This window comes from Tupaia chinensis, unplaced genomic scaffold, assembly GCF_000334495.1.
Source record: "Tupaia chinensis unplaced genomic scaffold, TupChi_1.0 Scaffold148234_1, whole genome shotgun sequence".
Classification (NCBI taxonomy): Eukaryota; Metazoa; Chordata; class Mammalia; order Scandentia; family Tupaiidae; genus Tupaia; species Tupaia belangeri.
In genome coordinates this window covers 4,674,758-4,692,689 of record NW_006208084.1, presented here as the reverse complement: position 1 = coordinate 4,692,689, position 17,932 = coordinate 4,674,758, and the positions used below count along the sequence as shown (strand labels likewise).

At 45.1% G+C, this 17,932-nt stretch overlaps 2 pseudogenes; one reads left to right on the top strand and one right to left on the bottom strand.

Annotated features, from left to right (window-relative positions):
• Positions 1-4,307: 4,307 nt before the first annotated feature.
• On the bottom strand, positions 4,308-4,927 carry LOC102499205 (charged multivesicular body protein 3 pseudogene; annotated as a pseudogene).
• Positions 4,928-12,338: 7,411 nt separating this feature from the next.
• On the top strand, positions 12,339-17,075 carry LOC102475542 (60S ribosomal protein L19-like; annotated as a pseudogene).
• The last annotated feature ends 857 nt before the right edge of the window (positions 17,076-17,932 follow it).

Genomic DNA, 17,932 nt, shown 5'->3' with positions numbered 1-17,932 from the left:
TTAAATAAAAATAATTCTTAAAATAAAAATACGATTACTTCTTAATAAAAAACATCATGTCTGAGATTAGAAGTCATGTTTTTAATTGCCAGAGGCAGCATGCACTCACTAGACACAGAGAGAAGGCACCTCCCCAAGCCCCTTTCTGCTTGTCATGGAGTCTGTTCACACTGCAACCCCTTCTCTTCCATTTCTCCATCCTGTCAGGACTTGGGGTTACACATGTACGTGTGCCTGGCATGTTCCTCAAGCCCCGAGGATTCAAACTGCAGTCAGCCATGTGGGATCTTGGCTCCCTTAAGCACTAGGCTGCTGGGCTGGCCCTAAAGAAGTCTTAAAAGCTTACGGAATCAGAGCCAGAGTAAAATTCAGAGATCTAGTCCTCCTGTCATACCAACATCTAGGACAACTGGGACAGGGTGACCTGCCAAGTCACTCTAGGCATTTACAGAAGAACCTGAATGACAGATACTCAGCTATCCCCACCCCCAGGAGCCTATACCCCAAGGCTGACTTTGAGACTCCAGTTAGAAATTAACCAGTTAAGGGGCTGGCAAGTGACATGGTGGTTAAGGCACTGGACTCCCATATGGTTGACCACGGTTCGAATCCCAGACCTGGCAGCTTGTTTTCTCACTCTCCCTCTCTCTCATTCTCTGGTCAAATTGAATAATAACAATAAAGAAATGAAATTAAATGATATATCTTTAAAAAGGAAAGAAATTGGCCTGTTAAGATTTATCTCTGGGGACCAACAGGTGGCATGGTGGTTAAGGCGCTGGACACTCCCATATGGCCGACAACGGTTTGAGTCCCAGACCTGGTGGCTTCCTTTCTCACTTTCCTTCTCTCTCTCTCTCTCTCCCTGTGTCTCTCTCTGGTCAAAATTTAAATAAATGAATGTGGTGGTTAGAGTGCTGGACACGTCTACATGGCCAACCACGGTTCGAGTCTTGGACCTGGTGGCTTGTTTTCTCGTTTTCTACACCCCCTCCCCGTCTCTCTCTGGTCAAATTAAAATAAATTAATGAATAAATAAAATGAAAATAATTCTTAAAAAAATATTTATTTCTGAAATTCTACATCAGGTCTCCTATTGATGAGGGTCTCAGCAGATTACGTTTCCAGAGCAGGAGCAAAGCAGAAACTCATTTAGCAGTTGAAAAGGAGGTGGGAGTTTCTTACCTCTTTGTGGTAGGCAACTGCCCTTCAGGCCCTGGTGAGGTGGAACAAAGAGGAAAAGGAGCTGCGGGAAGCCATATGCAAATAAACCCCTTGGTGCTTGGAGGGGCGAGCAAGTGGGAACCGCCCAATCCGTGGATGTGAGCACTGAACAGTCACCAAGCTTCCGGACCCTCATCTGAATCTTTGAAAAACTGGAATGAGCTGGAAAGAGGCCTGGGTACCTACGGGGTAACCTAGAGGGCCGCGACTTCGGAAGCCCATCTCAAATCCCAGGCATTGTGGAGTCTTCATGTCCTAGCCACGGCAGACCCTTTTTGGATGCTTGCATGGCCTACCCCTGCTTCCAGAAGCTGCCCATCCCACCCATGCTCAGAGCCTTGGAGTAACACCAGTGCCCACAGGCCCTGGTCCCAGCTGAAATGGCACAGACAGGGCTGAAGGGCAGACACTGCGGGACAGAGAGAAGTGTGGCACAGGAGTGGCACAGGGAGTAACCCAGCCCCAGGCTTCCAGGGCCCTGTTCAGGTCGGGTTGCCTCACCTTTCCTTTATTATTATTATTATTTTATTCTTATGTTGTCAGGAAAGTCATGATGTGTTTTTTCTATGTAAAAAGGCATCCCAACAACCCAATATTTTTGCTTAAGTCAGTTGAGTAGAGTCTAACAATGAGTTTTTGATTCACAAGATCACTCAAAAAATCTTTTTTTAAAGAATATTTTGAGGGACCAGCAGTTAGCGTAATGGCTATGTCGCTGGACTCCCACGTAGTCGACCGTGGTTTGAGGCCCGGTCCCAGTGGCTTAAACTCACGCCGGGCGCGTGTGCGTGCGTGCCCAGGATCCCGAGAGGAGAATGGAGGAGAAGGGATTGCAGCGTGGCCATCCCCCCTGGGGGGTGATTTCTCGCTTTCTCTCTCTGTCTCTCTGTCTTTCTGGCAAGTGTGTTTCCGAACTCAAATCAGGTTCGCTCGCCCAAGCGCTATAAAACCAAGCCATAGGCACATGGTGTGATGAAGGAAAGTACAGCTTTATTGCAAAGCGCAAAGCAAGGAGAGCGGGCAGCTCATGCTGAAAAGACCCGGTCTCTCCGAAGATATTCCCCACATCCGTTTTTAAGGGCAAAATTAGGGGCAGAGGTCCCAGGCGCATGATCAGTTCAGTGATTGGTTCAAGAGGGCGTGATCATCTCATGGACATTCTTAATTGGTGAGGCCTTAGATAATCAAATTCCTCTTCAGGAGTCTGGTACCCTTCAGCCTGGAGTCTCTGAGCTCACAACCAGCAGTGTCTCTGTCTCTCTCTGTCTGTTTGGCGAGCGCACACGCCCTATAGCAAAAACCTCTCAAAAAAAAAAAAAAAAAAAAAACAAAAAAAACTCTCAGAAAAATGTTTTGAAAGAATTATTTTATTAACTTTATTTATTTATTTAAATTTGACCAGAGGGGGTTAGAAGGAGAGAGAGAGAGCAAGAGAGAGAGGGAAAGTGAGAAAGCAAGTCACCAGGTCCAGGATTCTCCCCATGGTGAGCCACGTGGGAGTCCAGCGCCTTTAACTACCATGCCACTTGCCATCCTCCACTCTAGAACTCTTTAAAGGATATAGGAACCACTCCCCAGAAAAAGGCACATGTGCACACAACTGTACAAGCAGCATCCTCTGTAGAAGGCCCCTGAGAGAGTCTGTATACCTCAGGTCCAGAACCCCTGGCCCAGAGGGAATTTAGGTCAAACCGCTGGAGGTTTTGTGACTATGAATCCACCTGGTGGAAGGTACAAGGAGACCCAAATTCAAATTCTAGTCCCACTCCGTAACAGTCTGAGAAGTGTGTTGGTTAAGACTGGATTCCACATGGCCAGAGTTGGTGTGAAAAATACGCCAAGTGCGTGTGTGTGTGTTTGTGTGTGTGTGTCCAAAATCCCAAGAAGAAAATGACAGAGAAGAGATTGCTGTGTGGTCATCCCCTCCGGTGGTGATATCTCACATATCCTTTCTCTGTCTCTCTAAAAGCCTCTATGGGAAAAATTTAAAGCAAAAAAACCCCACAAAGATGACAAATGAATTATCATCACGTACATGCCTGTGCAGCCCCAAGCCAGCACTCCAGAAACTCTCTTAAACGCCTTTCTGATTGTGAACCACCCCTTCGCCACCCCTTTCCCAAGGTTAATCGCTTAATCAAAAGGTGTTCGCACTTTTTTTGTTAAATTTTCTACTTCCACGAGTGACAGAAACAGAGAGAGACAGAGGAACAACACCTCCAACAGGATGTCAATGCCATGACCCACCCCCAGCCTCAGCCAGCCCTGGCTCCTGGGCACCTGCATGCCCGCCTACTCAGGGAGGCCTCTGAAATAGGAACTTGAAATCTTCCCAAGTGGGTCAACCTCTCCAAGCATCACCACCATCCAACACCCAAACCTTTCTAATAGTTTTACCATACCACTATACAATCTGAAAAAGTGATTTACTTTTGCTTACTTTCTTCTTTTATTTTTTTACTTTTTTCTTAATTATTTTTAAATTTTATTATTTTTTATTTACATTTAATCACTGTATATCTTTATAGTGTACAACATGTTTTTTCCCAGCATGGACACAATGCTATTAGTCAAGTCAAAGACATTACCATATACATCATCAACAGACAACTCCTTAGTTTTGTGTCTATTAAATGTTTTGTCTGTTTTTTCCCCGATGCCCTCCTTCCCATCCCTATTATCTATCCCGTTACCCACCCCCTTCCATACTGTCTTCATCTACAGTCAGCCTCCCTACTGTCAGACCTTCTGATCTTTCAGCTTCTGCTATAGAGTGCAGACATCCAGTATATCTTAAGTGGGGACTTCTATTTATACTCCTGAAAATGCGGCATTTAATTACACCACCTTTGTAAGAACAATTTCTTTGAGAACCCAAGGCATCACCAGAGAGTGAAGAGATATTAGCAGAGAACCTTCTCCAAAATGCAATCTCTCATGACAGGAGTAGTGCAAGAGACACTAAGATGGCAGCTCTTCAGAGTAGTGTGGTTACCTCCAGGGGGATGACCACACAGCAAGCCATGAGGAGAGCCCAAGGCCCAGCTGGGCAGCCCCTAGCTGTGGAGCATGGTCAGCCAGGACTACATGGCCTCCAGGCCTTCTTCCTCTTCCTCTGAATCAGCCATAGCCCCTGGAGTTCAGGCTCTGGAAGTGCGTCAGTAACTTGACTAGGTGCTTTGCCCAAGGCCCCTGCTGTAATTTCAAACAGAATTTTGTCAATTTCCATTTCTGCCTCTTCCTCCATTTCTTCCTGATCATCCATGCTTTCAAAAATGTCCTCTAACATCTCTTCTATTCCAGCCTTCACCATCTCTTTGGACAGCTCCTGCATGGCAGTCTGGATTTCTGGGATCTTCACAAGGCTTTCCATGGTCTTCATCACTTCTGTGCCCTCTGCAGGAAGCCAGCCACTTGCAGGACAGCAAGCTGGTTCTTCATCCCCATGAGCTCCGAGTGTGGATGCAGAGAGCTTGCTCATGGCCTTCCATGACCTGATCATGTCTTTGGCCAGAACCACACAGACATCCTTCTGACCTTCCTTGGCAGCAGATTGTTTCACAGATTGTTTCACCTTCTCTTTTTCCCTTTGAATATCTCTTATTTGCCTGTCAATGATTCTCATTTCCTTTCTTATCTCCAATGACCATTCATTGACCAGCTCTTCGGGTGGCTTGTGTTGAATTGTTCCCAATAGTCCCATGGCAAACTGAACTCGTCTTTTCTCTTCCAGCTTTCTGTTCCCTGCACCCAGGCAAGACATGGGTAACCACCTGGGTAGAGCCATTGGAGAGGAAGGGAGTACAAACACCCAGAACTTTTGCTTCATTTTGAACTTTGTATAAATGGAAAGCCTAGTAGAGGTTCTTTGGGATCTCAGAAGATAGAATCTCTAACCTAGAAAAATTCACCAAAAAGACAGAAAATAACCCCCCAAATGAGAATAACATACGAGTAATACTAGATACCATTAAACCAAATTATCGGTATCCCAGAAGGTGAAGAAACTAATAAGGGCATTGATAATCCGTTCCATGAAATCCTGGAAGAAACCTTTCCATATCTTGAGAGGCACTCAAATATCCAGACCCAAGAAATACAAAGGACCCCGAATAGATTCAACCCAAGAAGATCTCCCCCAAGGCACATTATAGCTAGATTGACCAAAACCACAGAGACAAGATACAAAAATCGGCAAGAGAGAAACATCAAGTTACTTTCAAAAGTTCCCATCAGGCTAATGTCAGAGCTTTCATCAGAAACAATGCAAGCAAGGAAAGAATGGGAAAATATATTCGAAGTGTTAAGTGAAAAACAATTTCAACCAAGAATACTGTATCCAGCAAGATTATCCTCCATATGGGCAATAATAATGTTGAATGTTAACTTCCAGGATTTAAATGGAAAGATCAGACTACGGTAACACTGCAAATTCAGTAGAAGAGATATTAATTACATGAGTCTGAACTAGTGAAATAGAATTTGACTTTAGACTAAAACATTACTGATTTTCTTCAATGCTTTGATTTCCATATTTAAGGATGTCTGTCTCCCCTTGAACTGTTGATAGGTGCATCTACCTACTATTTGAACTGAATCCTAACCGTTTTCCTGGCTTTAAGTTTTAAGCAAATTTCTCTTAACATTTTTAAAATCTTGATCTATTAAAACTAAAACTGTTTTTCTTGAAATTAGAAAATGCATTAAAAATACCTATTAATATCTATTTAATGACTGCAGGAAACTATATAGCCCCAGCGAGGTACTACTTTATAGAATGTTCACTTTATTCAGAGGTTTACACCTAGAGTCAGGCATGTATTTTATATATATATTTATATAAATAAAATCTGTGATTGCTATCAAAAGTTTTTTTTTTTTTTGAGAGGTTTTTACTATAGGGTGCATGCCCTTGCCAGACAGAGAGACAGAGAGATAGAAAGAGAGAAATCACCTCCCGGGGGATGGCCACGCTGCAATCCCTTCTCCTTCATTCTCCTCTCAGGATCTTGGGCACACACGCACATGTGCCCAACGTGAGTTTTAAGCCACCGGGCCTGGGACGCGATCCTGGTCGACTACATGGGAGTCCAGCAACATAACCATTACACTAACTGCTGGTCCCTGCTATTGAAAGTTTTCAACTTAGTTAAGATCTTCAGAGAATCAATAAAATGTGAAAAAAAAAAAAAAACCGTCTTGGGAAACAACTGTAGAACAACCGTAGATACCAGAGACAGTTTGGGATAAGGAGGGAACTGGCAGAGGCTGAGAGGCAGGGAATCAAGGAGGGGGGAGCAAAATATATAAGAAACAAGAAATAGAAAACTATTTATTGATGATAGCATGTATGGTAATATCCTTTATTGAGCTGATACATGATGTACTCTGGGTGGAAAAGTCTCATTTTGTATACTGTATTGATGTACAATGAATGCCTGCAAGTAAATAAATACAGAGAGAAGTTTAGGCCTTAGAATTAGAGCTGAGTTTGAATTCTGACTGTCCAAACTTGAAAAAGCTGTTTTACTTCCTTGAACTTCAGCATTTCCTCAACTATAAGATGGGGGAGGGGAACAAAGTAGTACCTCATTACTTGGTTATTTTAAGAATCTAGAAAGATGAGGTCTACGGGAAAAAAAATCCAGCACAGAGCAGGTATAAGTACGTGAAGATCACTTCGAGTTTAACCTCAGATTTTCGAGAACAGTCTTCTTTACAGTATTCTCTCTTGTTGTTTATACCAACTGTGGAATTCTTTCCAGAACATTCTGATATTTTGGTATTCAGGAGGCATCTCCCCAACTGAGATCTCATGCTCTGGAGTGTGCTTTGGAATCTGGGGTCTTTGCATTTAGGACCTGAGCCCCAGGAGGGGTGGGCAGTGGCAGAGCCGGGGCTGGCAGAGGGAACTTAGCACGTCCAGGGCTGAAGAGTCCTGCCTTACAGCGACAGCTTCCCCAGGCGGGCGGCTTTGTCCGCGCTACCCCACAGAGCCACAATTCAGGCCCCACTCTTGGCCCTGCCAAGCTCCCGGAGAGCTCTGGATGCTGGTGATCGGCCCCCTGTGCCAGCCGTGTGAAAAGAGGCCACTTTACATTGAGTACAAAGCATCAGCCAGTCTCATTCACGGTGCCCGGAACATGCTAAGCTCCGGACGTGGGGCTGGAAAGTAGCACTTCAGCCCCGACTCCCTTCCCTGCCTCCCGCCGGCGAGGCTCTCACAGACAGAGGAACACGCAGTGGCTTGTCTTTTCCACTCCTCCTCTCCCCGGATGTCAAGAGGGGTTGTTTTGGGAACAGCACGAGAAAAGCCCTATTCTCCGCGCTCCTCCTCACCTGCCAAGAAGCCCCGACCTGCAGGTGCCGGCAGCCCGAGGAGCTGCCAGAAAGCACCCACCCATTCACGCTGGTTAAGAGGCTCCTCCTCCGTGCCAAGGCCGACCTTGGCAGCCCCATGGGCTGGTTCTCATTAGCAGCACCTGTCTGCCCAGGCCTCCAACCCCATCTCCTGCCCCTGCTGCTTCACACAACCACAGGTGACCCCATGACCAGGGCCTCCCTTGGAGCCCATGGTTCTTCTGACAAAACCCTGCTTGTTAGAGCCCTAAGTCTCTGTGTGGACTCCAGTCCTGGAAATCAGGGAAGCTGAGGGACAGATGAGACACTCCATGCGCTGCGTGTACAGATGGAGACGCTCTGGGGGAGGCTGAGAGGGCGCTCTGAGATGTTGTCAGGTCCAGCGGATCTCAATCCATCCTGGCTGCACTTAGAATCATCTGGGGCACTTTAAAAAATGAGATGCTGAGGGCCAGCAGGTGGCGTGGTAGGTAAGGTGCTGGACTCCTGCTGGCCAACCAACATTTGAGTCCCAGACCCCGCAGCTTGAAAATCACTCCTGGTGTAAGTACATGTGTGCCCAAAATCCCAAAAGGAGAATGGAGGAGAAGGGATTGTGGTGTGGCCATCCCCCTGGGGGTGATTTCTCACTCTCACTTGCCCTCTCTTTCTCTCACCAGTGAGCATATGTGCCTTATGGCAAGAATCTGGGCTGTGGGGGAAAGAGAGATGCTGATTTAAATGCGGGATGGGAGGGAGAGCCCTTGGGGGAGCCTGAGTTGAGGATTCCTGGCCTGGTTCAACTCACATGCCTTAGTGACAGAAAAACTGAAGTCCTAAGAAAAGGGACTTTGAGATGATTAATCTTGTCTAATCCGTTCGTTTTACAGATGGAGAGACCGAAACCTAGTGAGGTTGAACAGACTGGCCCAGAGCTCCATAGTTATTAGTAAGGAGTATCTTTCAGCACTTTGAGCAGTTTGCCGTTTTCCCCCTCAGTTTGCTACAAGACACATGTGCTCACCAGAGAAAGAGAAAGAGGGAAAGCAAGAAATCACCCCCAGAGCAGATGGCCACACACAATCCCTTCTCCTCCATTCTCCTCTTGGGATTTTGGGCAAGCATGCATACATGCCTGGTGTGATTTTCAAGCTGCTGGGTCTAAGACTCGAACTGCATAGTTGACCAGGTGGAATCCAGCCACCTTAACTTCCACACCACCTGCTGGCCCCAGCAGCTTGAGTTTTAATTGCTTCGGAATGGCTATATTTCATTTTTCTTTTTTTTTTTTTTAAGAGTTTTTGTTGTTGTTATTGTTGTTGTTATAGGGCACGTGCTCTCACCAGAGAGACAGAGATAGAAAGTGAGAAATCACCGCCCAGAGGGTTGGCCATGCCACAATCCCTTCTCCTCCATTCTCTCAGGATCTTGGGCACGCACGTATATGCATCCAGTGTGAGTTTTAAGCCACCGGATCTGGCACTCGAAATGTGGTGGACTACGTGGGAGTCTAGTGACGTAACCATTATACCATCTGCTGGTCCCAAAATTATTCTATTTCTATTATCTCTAGGTTTATTGCCATAACACTGTGTTTAATCCATCATGGTTCCCACTGTTCTAGAAAAGTCTACATTCTAGAAGTACCATCCTTATGTCCAGGCAAGAGGAGACCCTGCCCTGGTCTCCTTGAGTTACAGGGCTCCATTCTGGCCTTCTTCTGACTGTATCTTTTTTCAGGGACAAGGAATCCACAGGGGCAAAGGAACACACTCACCTGGAGCCTGTAACCTCCTCTGGGTACTGTGGACTCTGAAATATACCAAGTTCAGCTATAACAGGGCCTGTGCAGGCCTCTTCCCTCCGTCTAGCCTTCTGGAAAAAAGAAGTGCTGCTAGAAAGCGTGCCCTCTGCCTGAGCGGTGGCAGCTCTTCACCGAGGCACGGGGATGCGTGGAGCATGGCCATGCAGGCCGGTGTCCTCCCCCTCCCGGTGCAGGCTGGAACCTGCAGAGCAAAGAGCAGAGGAGCAGGCCTAGGCTGGGAGATGGCTCCTTCACACTCCGGGGAATCTAAACATTTTAAATTCAAACATCGCCTTCTATGTTGTCATGCAGGCATGTTTGTCAAAATGGGTAGAGAGAATATACTGAACTGTTCGATTTACTCATTTTACCTCCGCAGGGTGGGAGACAGACCTCCATTTGTGCATTGGCCCTGTGCATTTTGAGGATGATCTGCTTTTCAGCCTTAGCTCCTGGAGTTGGAGGTTTCATGATCTCTGACTTGGAGAGAGTCCCTCAGGCCTCCCGGAAGGACAAGGAGGGAAGCAGCCTCAAGTTGACCACTGTGGGGTCAGGGAGGGAGAGGTGGTTGTCAGCCTTGGTGCTGTGGTAAGCCGCCAGCCCTCCGGCCTACATGAGAGCAACACTAGTGCCTGGAGGGGGTCACAGGCTGTGCCTGTGGCGAAGAGAACACTTACAGTGTTAACGGGATATGGAGGCAGGGCGTGATTGTTTCAAGCCCTGGCTGGTGAGCACCTCCTTCTTTTCTTCCTGCAAGAGCTTCTTACAAAGTCCTTTTTTTAAATTCTAAAGTTATGGTGGTCTTTCTTCTGTTATGAAATTTTTTTTTCTTTTTTCTTCCTTTTTAAGAGTTTTTTTTTTTTTTTTGCCTTAGGATGCTTGTGTTCTCTGGAGAGAGAGACAGAGACACAGAGTGATAAAGTGAGAAATCACTCCCCCCCAGGGGAGGATGGCCATGCCACAATGCCTCGCCTCCATTCTCTTCCCGGGGTCTTGGACACGCATGCACATGTGTCCGGCATGATTTTCAAGCCACCAGGTCTGGCAGTCAGCCGTGTGGGAGTCCAGTGACATAACCAGTACACCATCTGCTGGCCCCCTACTGGGAATTTCCATGGAATAGATGACCACTAGGAACAGGACTGATGAGTCATGGGTAGCTCAAGTACTCATTTGCCTAAGTACTTCTAGATGTTTCTTTACAATGGCTGTATCTGTCTACCTTTGCACCAGTGTGTACGAAGGTTCCACTGTCCCCACACTTTTGTTGACTCTTGACATGATTCAGATTTCTAATTTTTGTCAGATTATCAATAGAAAAGTTACATCTCATGTTGTTATAATTTACCGTTATAAAAATTACGAATGCCTTTGATTATCTAATCATACACCTTTTGATCAGCTCTGAACTCTCCCACTGATTGGTCATCAGCCCACCTTTCTCGAGGGTTAGGATAGCCGCAGAGAGTGGGAACCAGTGGGCTGTTCTCTGGATTTGTGGTGACATTGAATAGAGGCGAGACCCCTGACACATTGGCCATCCCTCTTCACTCTTATCTCGTTGGGACCTTCTTGCTCCCCTGTTCTAACCCCCTGTTCTCCGGAACACTGCTCACGGTTCCCACCATTCCTTCTGCGGGCCACAGAGTCAAGGCGTGTTCCCTTCCTCCCTGGATTTCTGCTAAACGCCATCTCATTAGTGACATTGTCTCTGACTTCTGCATCTAAAGCAGAACTTTCACGTGACCTGTAATTTTTCTTCCTAGGACTTCCCGCCACCTGATACTCCTATGGCCTGCTAGGCGTTTACTGGTTTGTCTACGTATTGTTTTCTTTCTGAGGTGCCACAAAAGCAAAGAATGGGTTTGCTCACTGCTGTAGCTCGGGTGCACATAGTAGGCACTCAGTATTCTCATTTGTTGAATTGAAGACATTCTTATTAGTTTCTCCTACCAGACATAGTGGCACAATACTTAAATGTAAACATTTGGACAGTTAGTATTTTCCTCAGGTTTTAGCCATGGGAAAACAGGTTACTACAGGGAGAGGCATTACAGAATGATAAGCCCACAAATAGGTGACTAAGCCATTGACTTAGTGGCATTGCCTATGGAGAGTAAACCAGCCTCCCAGGTCGTCTGGTACCTTCTCCAGGGTGACTGGATCAATGTATCTCCAGGCCTGTCTTTGAAAACACATGGAAATATAAAGCTAAAACTGTCTTTCTTGAAATTAAAAAGTGTATTAAAAACAAACAAACATGAAAATGTGTCCTAAATGTGAGATTATTTTCCAGAATTCATATAGCACAAATCATTTTGGTTGTCTTATATTACTTCAGCTATCTTTAGTCCAAAATGTTAATTATTTCTTTATTTGCAAAAATAAATTTTTCCATTAAAAAGATGATCCATTTTCAGGTTAAAATTTTAGTCCAACATAATGATAGACAATTAGAAAAGCACCCGGTCACAGCTGCATACATTCTTTCTAAAAAAACTGAACTCTAGTTGCCTTCTTCAAAATTTACGTACACACACACACACACACACACACACACACACAATCATTAGGAGACACTGCGGCTAGAATTCAGCCACATTTTTCTTAAAAAAGAAAAAAAAATCAGTTGGAGTGCCAGTTGTATAGGCGCAGTCCTTTGTTTAAAAAAAAAAAAAGTTTTAACTCCACAGAGGAAAAACTAACATTGTCACTAGGATATGAAGAAACCATGGTGAAGAACTAGCCAGAGCAAGGCCTGCAGAATGGCCCGCGGCATCTGCTCCGAAGGCCTTTATCAGCAGTCTTGTATGTTCTATTCAGGACTCTCAGAACGATTGTTGGCATGATGTAGACAAATTGACGCAAATTAGTTTAGCACGGGCTATGCAAAGTTTAAGCTTGTTGAGCAACACACGTGGACCACATAGCAACAGCTCTCAACACTATGCAAAAGTACCAACTACCCTAGATGCTGGCCTTTCAGATTGGGAGCAGAATTCGCAAATCACTGGTAGAAACCAGGGGAGGCCTCGGAGGGGAAGGGGGCAGGAAGCTGGCAATAGAAGCTGGAGCCCCCACGCTGACCCTGAAGGCCAGTGATGGTTGAGAAAAATGTCTCCTGAAAGTGCCGCTGGCTCTGCCTAAACCGCCTGCCTGTTATTTCATGGCCACAAATCCTCAAAGGACTGGCCCCAGAGATTAAGGGGATTCCGCCACTTTGCTCTTTACTTTTGGTTCAAATATCTCAAGACAATTCCTCTGGGGCTGGTGTCACACAGACCACCTAGAGGGACTCTCTAATTGTATTTACAGTAATTTAATTACAGCAGAGAGAGCTTCAGAAGGCAGGATTTACCAAGATCGATACTATGGGGACCACTGGCAGAGTTTTAATCTGTTAAATCAACAGAGAAATGGTAAATAAAAAAAAATAAATAAAAAATAAAGCCACTCCAGAATTTGGAAACCACTTTACGGATTTTTCTTTTCTTTTCTTTTCTTTCTTTCTTTCTTTTTTTTTTTTTAGGGAAGACTGAGAGAGTGAAGGAGGCATTTTCCTGGAGTCCCTCTTCTGCTTATATTTTACCCTACACAGATAATTCTCTCTCTGATCATACACACACAGTTTGGCAATTACAAATGTACCAAAGTTGTATGTGTATGTTTAATTAAAATATCTTTGTATAGTTATTCGAGAACTTGGTAGTGGACTGTCCCTTGACCTAGTGGTTAAGGGAGCCCTAGTCCACATGGCCAACTGTGTGATTCAAGTCCCAGATCTTGTGGCTTGAAAAACACGCTAGGCATGTGTGAGTGTGCTTCCAAAATCCCAAAAGGATGGAGAAATTGAGAAGGGATTATGGCATGACCACACCCCATTAGGGGTGCATCTCTACTTTTTATCTCTTTCTGTCTCTTTTGGTAAGAATACACATCCCTGGGAACCAGCAGTTAGCGTAATGGCTATGTCGCTGGACTCCCACGTAGTCAACTGCGGTTCGCGTCCCAGACCCTGTGGCTTAAAACTCACGTCGGGCGCATGTGCGTGCGTACCCAAGATCCCGAGAGGAGAATGGAGGAGAAGGGATTGCGGCGTGACCATCCCCCCTGGGGGGTGATTTCTATCTCTATGTCTCTGTCTGTCTGCGAGCGCACGCGTAGCAAAAACCTCTCCAAAAAAAAAAAATGATACACATCCCTAAAAAAAAAAAAAAAAGTTTGGTAGCAAGTTCCTCTGGGGGAAGAGGAGACCTGAAGTCAGTGTGGGAGGGAGACTTATTTTAACCTCATGTCTCATTCTCTTATATTGCTGGGTTTGTTTTTCCCGAAGATTTTGATATATTTAAAATAGTTTTTCAATGTATCCATAAGGAAAATAGTCCTGCAAATATGAAATCATCGAAGCCAGCAGCCCGTATACAATTCAGTGCATTTTAGATTGGCTTAACCAATTACCCAGTCTTGGTTGGTGCCTTTTCCTTTGGGGTCCTCAGTTTTTCCATCTAGCATGGGAGAAGTAGACTAGCTTTTTCTGGAAGCCCTTTCTCCTTTATTTGGAAGATTTACTGACCAGAGTCTAAAAAGTGTGAGGGGGCCAGCTGGTGGCATGGTGGTGAAGGCAACTGGATCCCACATGGCCAACTGTGCAGTTCAAGTCTGGGACTCAGGGGCTTGGAAAATAGGCCAAGCGCATGTGCATGTGCACTCAAACTTACAGGAGAAGGGATTGCAGTGTGGCTGACCCCTGAGGAGTGCTTTCTCTCTCTCTCTCTCTCTCTCTCTCTCTCTCTCTCCTACAAGCACACGCACCCTACAGCAAATTCTTAAAAATAAATAAATAATTAAAACAGCGTGTAATGCTACTGCCATCTAGCAGTCCAAATGGGGCTGTGTAGCTCTGTATGTCTTGGGCATTTTGAAAGAGCTCTGAGGGCCACTATGTAAAACACGAAGGCTCCGTTGGCTATGCAGACATCCTACAGTCCCTAAATACTTTCTGAGCGAGGGAGGGTATAAATACATAACTAAATTCATAGACATTTAAAATGTAGTTCCAAGCCTGGAATATTTGACTCATACAGTAAACCTATCTTTGCAGTTCAGTGGCCTCAGGGGTCGCGGATGATGTGCCAGGTTGCTCAGTACATATTACAGATGTTTACTGGGCACCTGCCATGTGTGCAGGGCATTATGCAAATGTGCTTGTGCTAGAAAAAAGGCATGGTTGTGGCATTTTGTAGTTCTGGTCCTACAGTTCTGGAAGGACAAAGACTGTGCCCTTTGGGAGGTGCAGCCCCAGGTGCCCTGTGCATCTCCGGGAGGTAGCAGGAGCTCCCATCTCCTGACATATAGCAGGAAGTTAATAAATGTTTGTTTTTAATGACCGAAGGAATGAAAGAACGTGGATTTGAGCTCATGTTCCCTGCTGATGAGGACATTTTCTTCTCTGAGACTCTGTTTCCTAGTCTGTACAGCAGCAATCAGCCTTGTCCCTATTGAGAGGATCCAGTGATATGACCAGACCCAATGCCACCTAGTAAATGCTTTAAAAGGGGGTGTAGTATGGGGAGCTCTCTCTGTTTTAAGGCTCACCCACCATTTACTATGTACAACTAAGAGATAGGTTCTTTCCAAATTGATATTTTCATTTGCAAATCAGAAAATGTCTCTGCCAGACAGTCTAAGTTTGCTTGACTAATAGTGTTCTCTGCAAACTATGATTGCTTCTACTCATGGTCAATGAAACCAGAGACGGAGGCTGGAGAAGGGAGTTTAGAGTTTGCTTCTACAACCAGGTTGCAGGGAGCTCTTCAGCAAGCACCACCCAACTGTCTCAAAAGCTCAGCATGTGCTCAGTGTTCACAGACACCAGATATGAACACATGCAAATCATTCCTCATTACCATCCATCCAAATCAATTGCTTTCCTTGGGGATTATCCTGACTCTTGTTTTTCTTTAAACATCCACTCCTGGTTTCTCATCTGACCATTCCTCAATCAGACCTCCCCATGACCCAGCACTTGGTTAGATTGTTCTCATCAAAGGTCTCCCTTCATTTCAAAATGGCTGCAGTCCTGCTAACCCTTAAGCCAGTCTGCTTCAAAAGGGATATTGCTGAAATAATGCAAATTCTGTGTGAAGTGCACACGAGAACCGTTTTCTCCCATTCCTTCAACCCTGCCTTTTACTGGCGAGAGAAGAGGTCATGCTCTTTGTTCTTATTTCCTCTCCAGGTTTCCATATGTGTACATTGAAGGAGCTGAATTAGAAAACCTCGAAATCTTCCTTTGAAAACAGATTCTGATAGGGAAAGTTGGCCTAGGGTACCATGGCCAGCTCAACTGTCACCAAGAAACTGGGATATGCTGCCACCTGTTGGTCATGCATTCACTTACTTCAAATTTTAAGCAAAACTGAAGTTCAACATTTAAATAGTATTCATTATGCTCTAATGAATTTACGCACATATTTACAGTAGAATCTCATCATAGTGCCCAGGGCAAGAAATATTTTCCTCAAATAATAAAAACAACGACCCTTGCAGTCAACCAGTAGCAAGCGCTATGTGAATTTTTCCCGCTTACTCCTCACAGCCTCTCAGTTCTTTGGCTCTCCCCAACTGTAGTTTGAGGAAGTTGATAGTCAATGCTGTAAGGACATGCCAGGTCACACAGGTGCTGGCAGCAGAGACAGAGCTCAAGCCCAGTAGTTCTGATTAGCAAGGATGCTCCCAGCACAGTGGTAATATGCAGTGTTGGTTTTCATGCTTCTGATTTAAGAACTTACCATCTTTTTAGAACGTTTTTAAATTACAAAGAAGAAAATGAAAGTAACCTGAAATCCTGTTACTAAAATGAAATCAGTGTTAACATTTTGTGCACACCTATCCAATATTTTCCTTTCTTTTAAAAATTTTATTTATTATTATTTATTTATTTACTATAGGGCACATGCAGTCATGAGAGAGAGAAAGTGAGAACGCAAGTTGCCAATTCTGGGACTCAAATCACAGTTGGCCATGCAGGAGTCCAGTGCCTTAACCATCACACCACCTATCGGCCCCCAATGGATGAGATTTTTTTTTAAGAAAAAAGGAGCCTTTTTGCCACTGTGGCGCAGCCATTAGTATGCTCAGGGTTCAGAAGAGGCTTGCCTACATCATTCTCTACTGTGGCAAAAAGATCTGGTCAGACCCCAATGAACGTAGTGAAATTGACAATGTCAACTCTCATTGGCAGATCTGGGAGCTGTTCAAAGATGGACTGATCATCTGCAAACCTGTGACCATCCATTCTTGGGCTCAATGCTGGAAGAACACCCTGGCCCACCAGAAGGACAGGTGTGTGGGCATAGGTAGGTGAAAGGGTGCAGTCAATGCCAGAATGCCAGAGAAGGTGACCTGGAGGAGGAGAGTGAGGACCTGCCTCGGCTGCTCAGGAGATATCGTGAGTCTAAGAAGACTGACCACCACACGTGTCACACCTGTACTGAAGGTGAAGGGAAATGCGTTCACGAGCAAGTGGGTTCTCATGGGGCACATCCACAGGCTGAAGGTAGACAAGGTCCCCAAGAAGCTCCTGGCTGACCAGGCAGAGACCTGCAGGTTTAAGGCCAAGGAAGCATGCAAGTGTGAACAATGCCTCCAGACCGAGAGGGAGGGGATCATGGGGATCCTGTCCAAAGAGGAAGAGACCAACAAATAAAGTGTCACTTCTCTTTTCTGTACATAGCAGCACTGACAATTACACAGGTAATTATTCAAATAAAATGAGCTTTTATCTGCCAAAAGAAAAAAAAGAGAGAGAGAAAGAAAGAAAGAGAAAAAGAAAAAGAAAAAGAAGAAAGCAAGCAAGCAAGCAAGCAAGCAAGCACGCACAATCAGCATTCTTGCAAAGCCAATGGTCTGGAAGAATAAACCAACAGATAATCACAATGAGATGATGATGTGTCCAAAGGAAAAATCATCCCAGGAGAACAGGTAACAAGGGAAGCTAGTCTCCACTAGCAGTACGTGATACCAACACTCAGATACCCCTCTTTTCCACCCCCACACCAACTTCCCAATCAATTCTCAACTTCAAGGAAGTCATTCAACTCATTCTCTTCTATTGCTCAGGTAGGCAGAGGGATAGGCCAGTTTGCCTTTGCCTAAACAGGCCAAAAAATAGAAACAACATGTTGTCCTTCTCTTATTGCAGGACCCCAGTACTGACAAGTGATTTTTCAGGGCCTCCCTTCTCTTGGCCTAATGGAAAAGAAGCATTTTAGCACAAACTCTGCACCTTTCCCCTCACCATTAAGGTTCTAGGTGTCTAAGGTGTCTAACCCCAGTTGTTGGGATATTTTTCCCTTAAATATTTACTTATTTTAATTTATTTGTTGTTATTGTTATTTTTAATTTGACTAGAAAGACACACAGAGAGAGAAAGGGATAGTGAGAAAGCAAGCTGCCAGGTCCAGGACTCAAACTGTGGTTGGCCAAATGAAAGTCCAGGGCCTTAACCACTGCAACATCTGCTGACCCCAGGATCTCTTATTAGCTGAGTTCCTATTGTCAAGT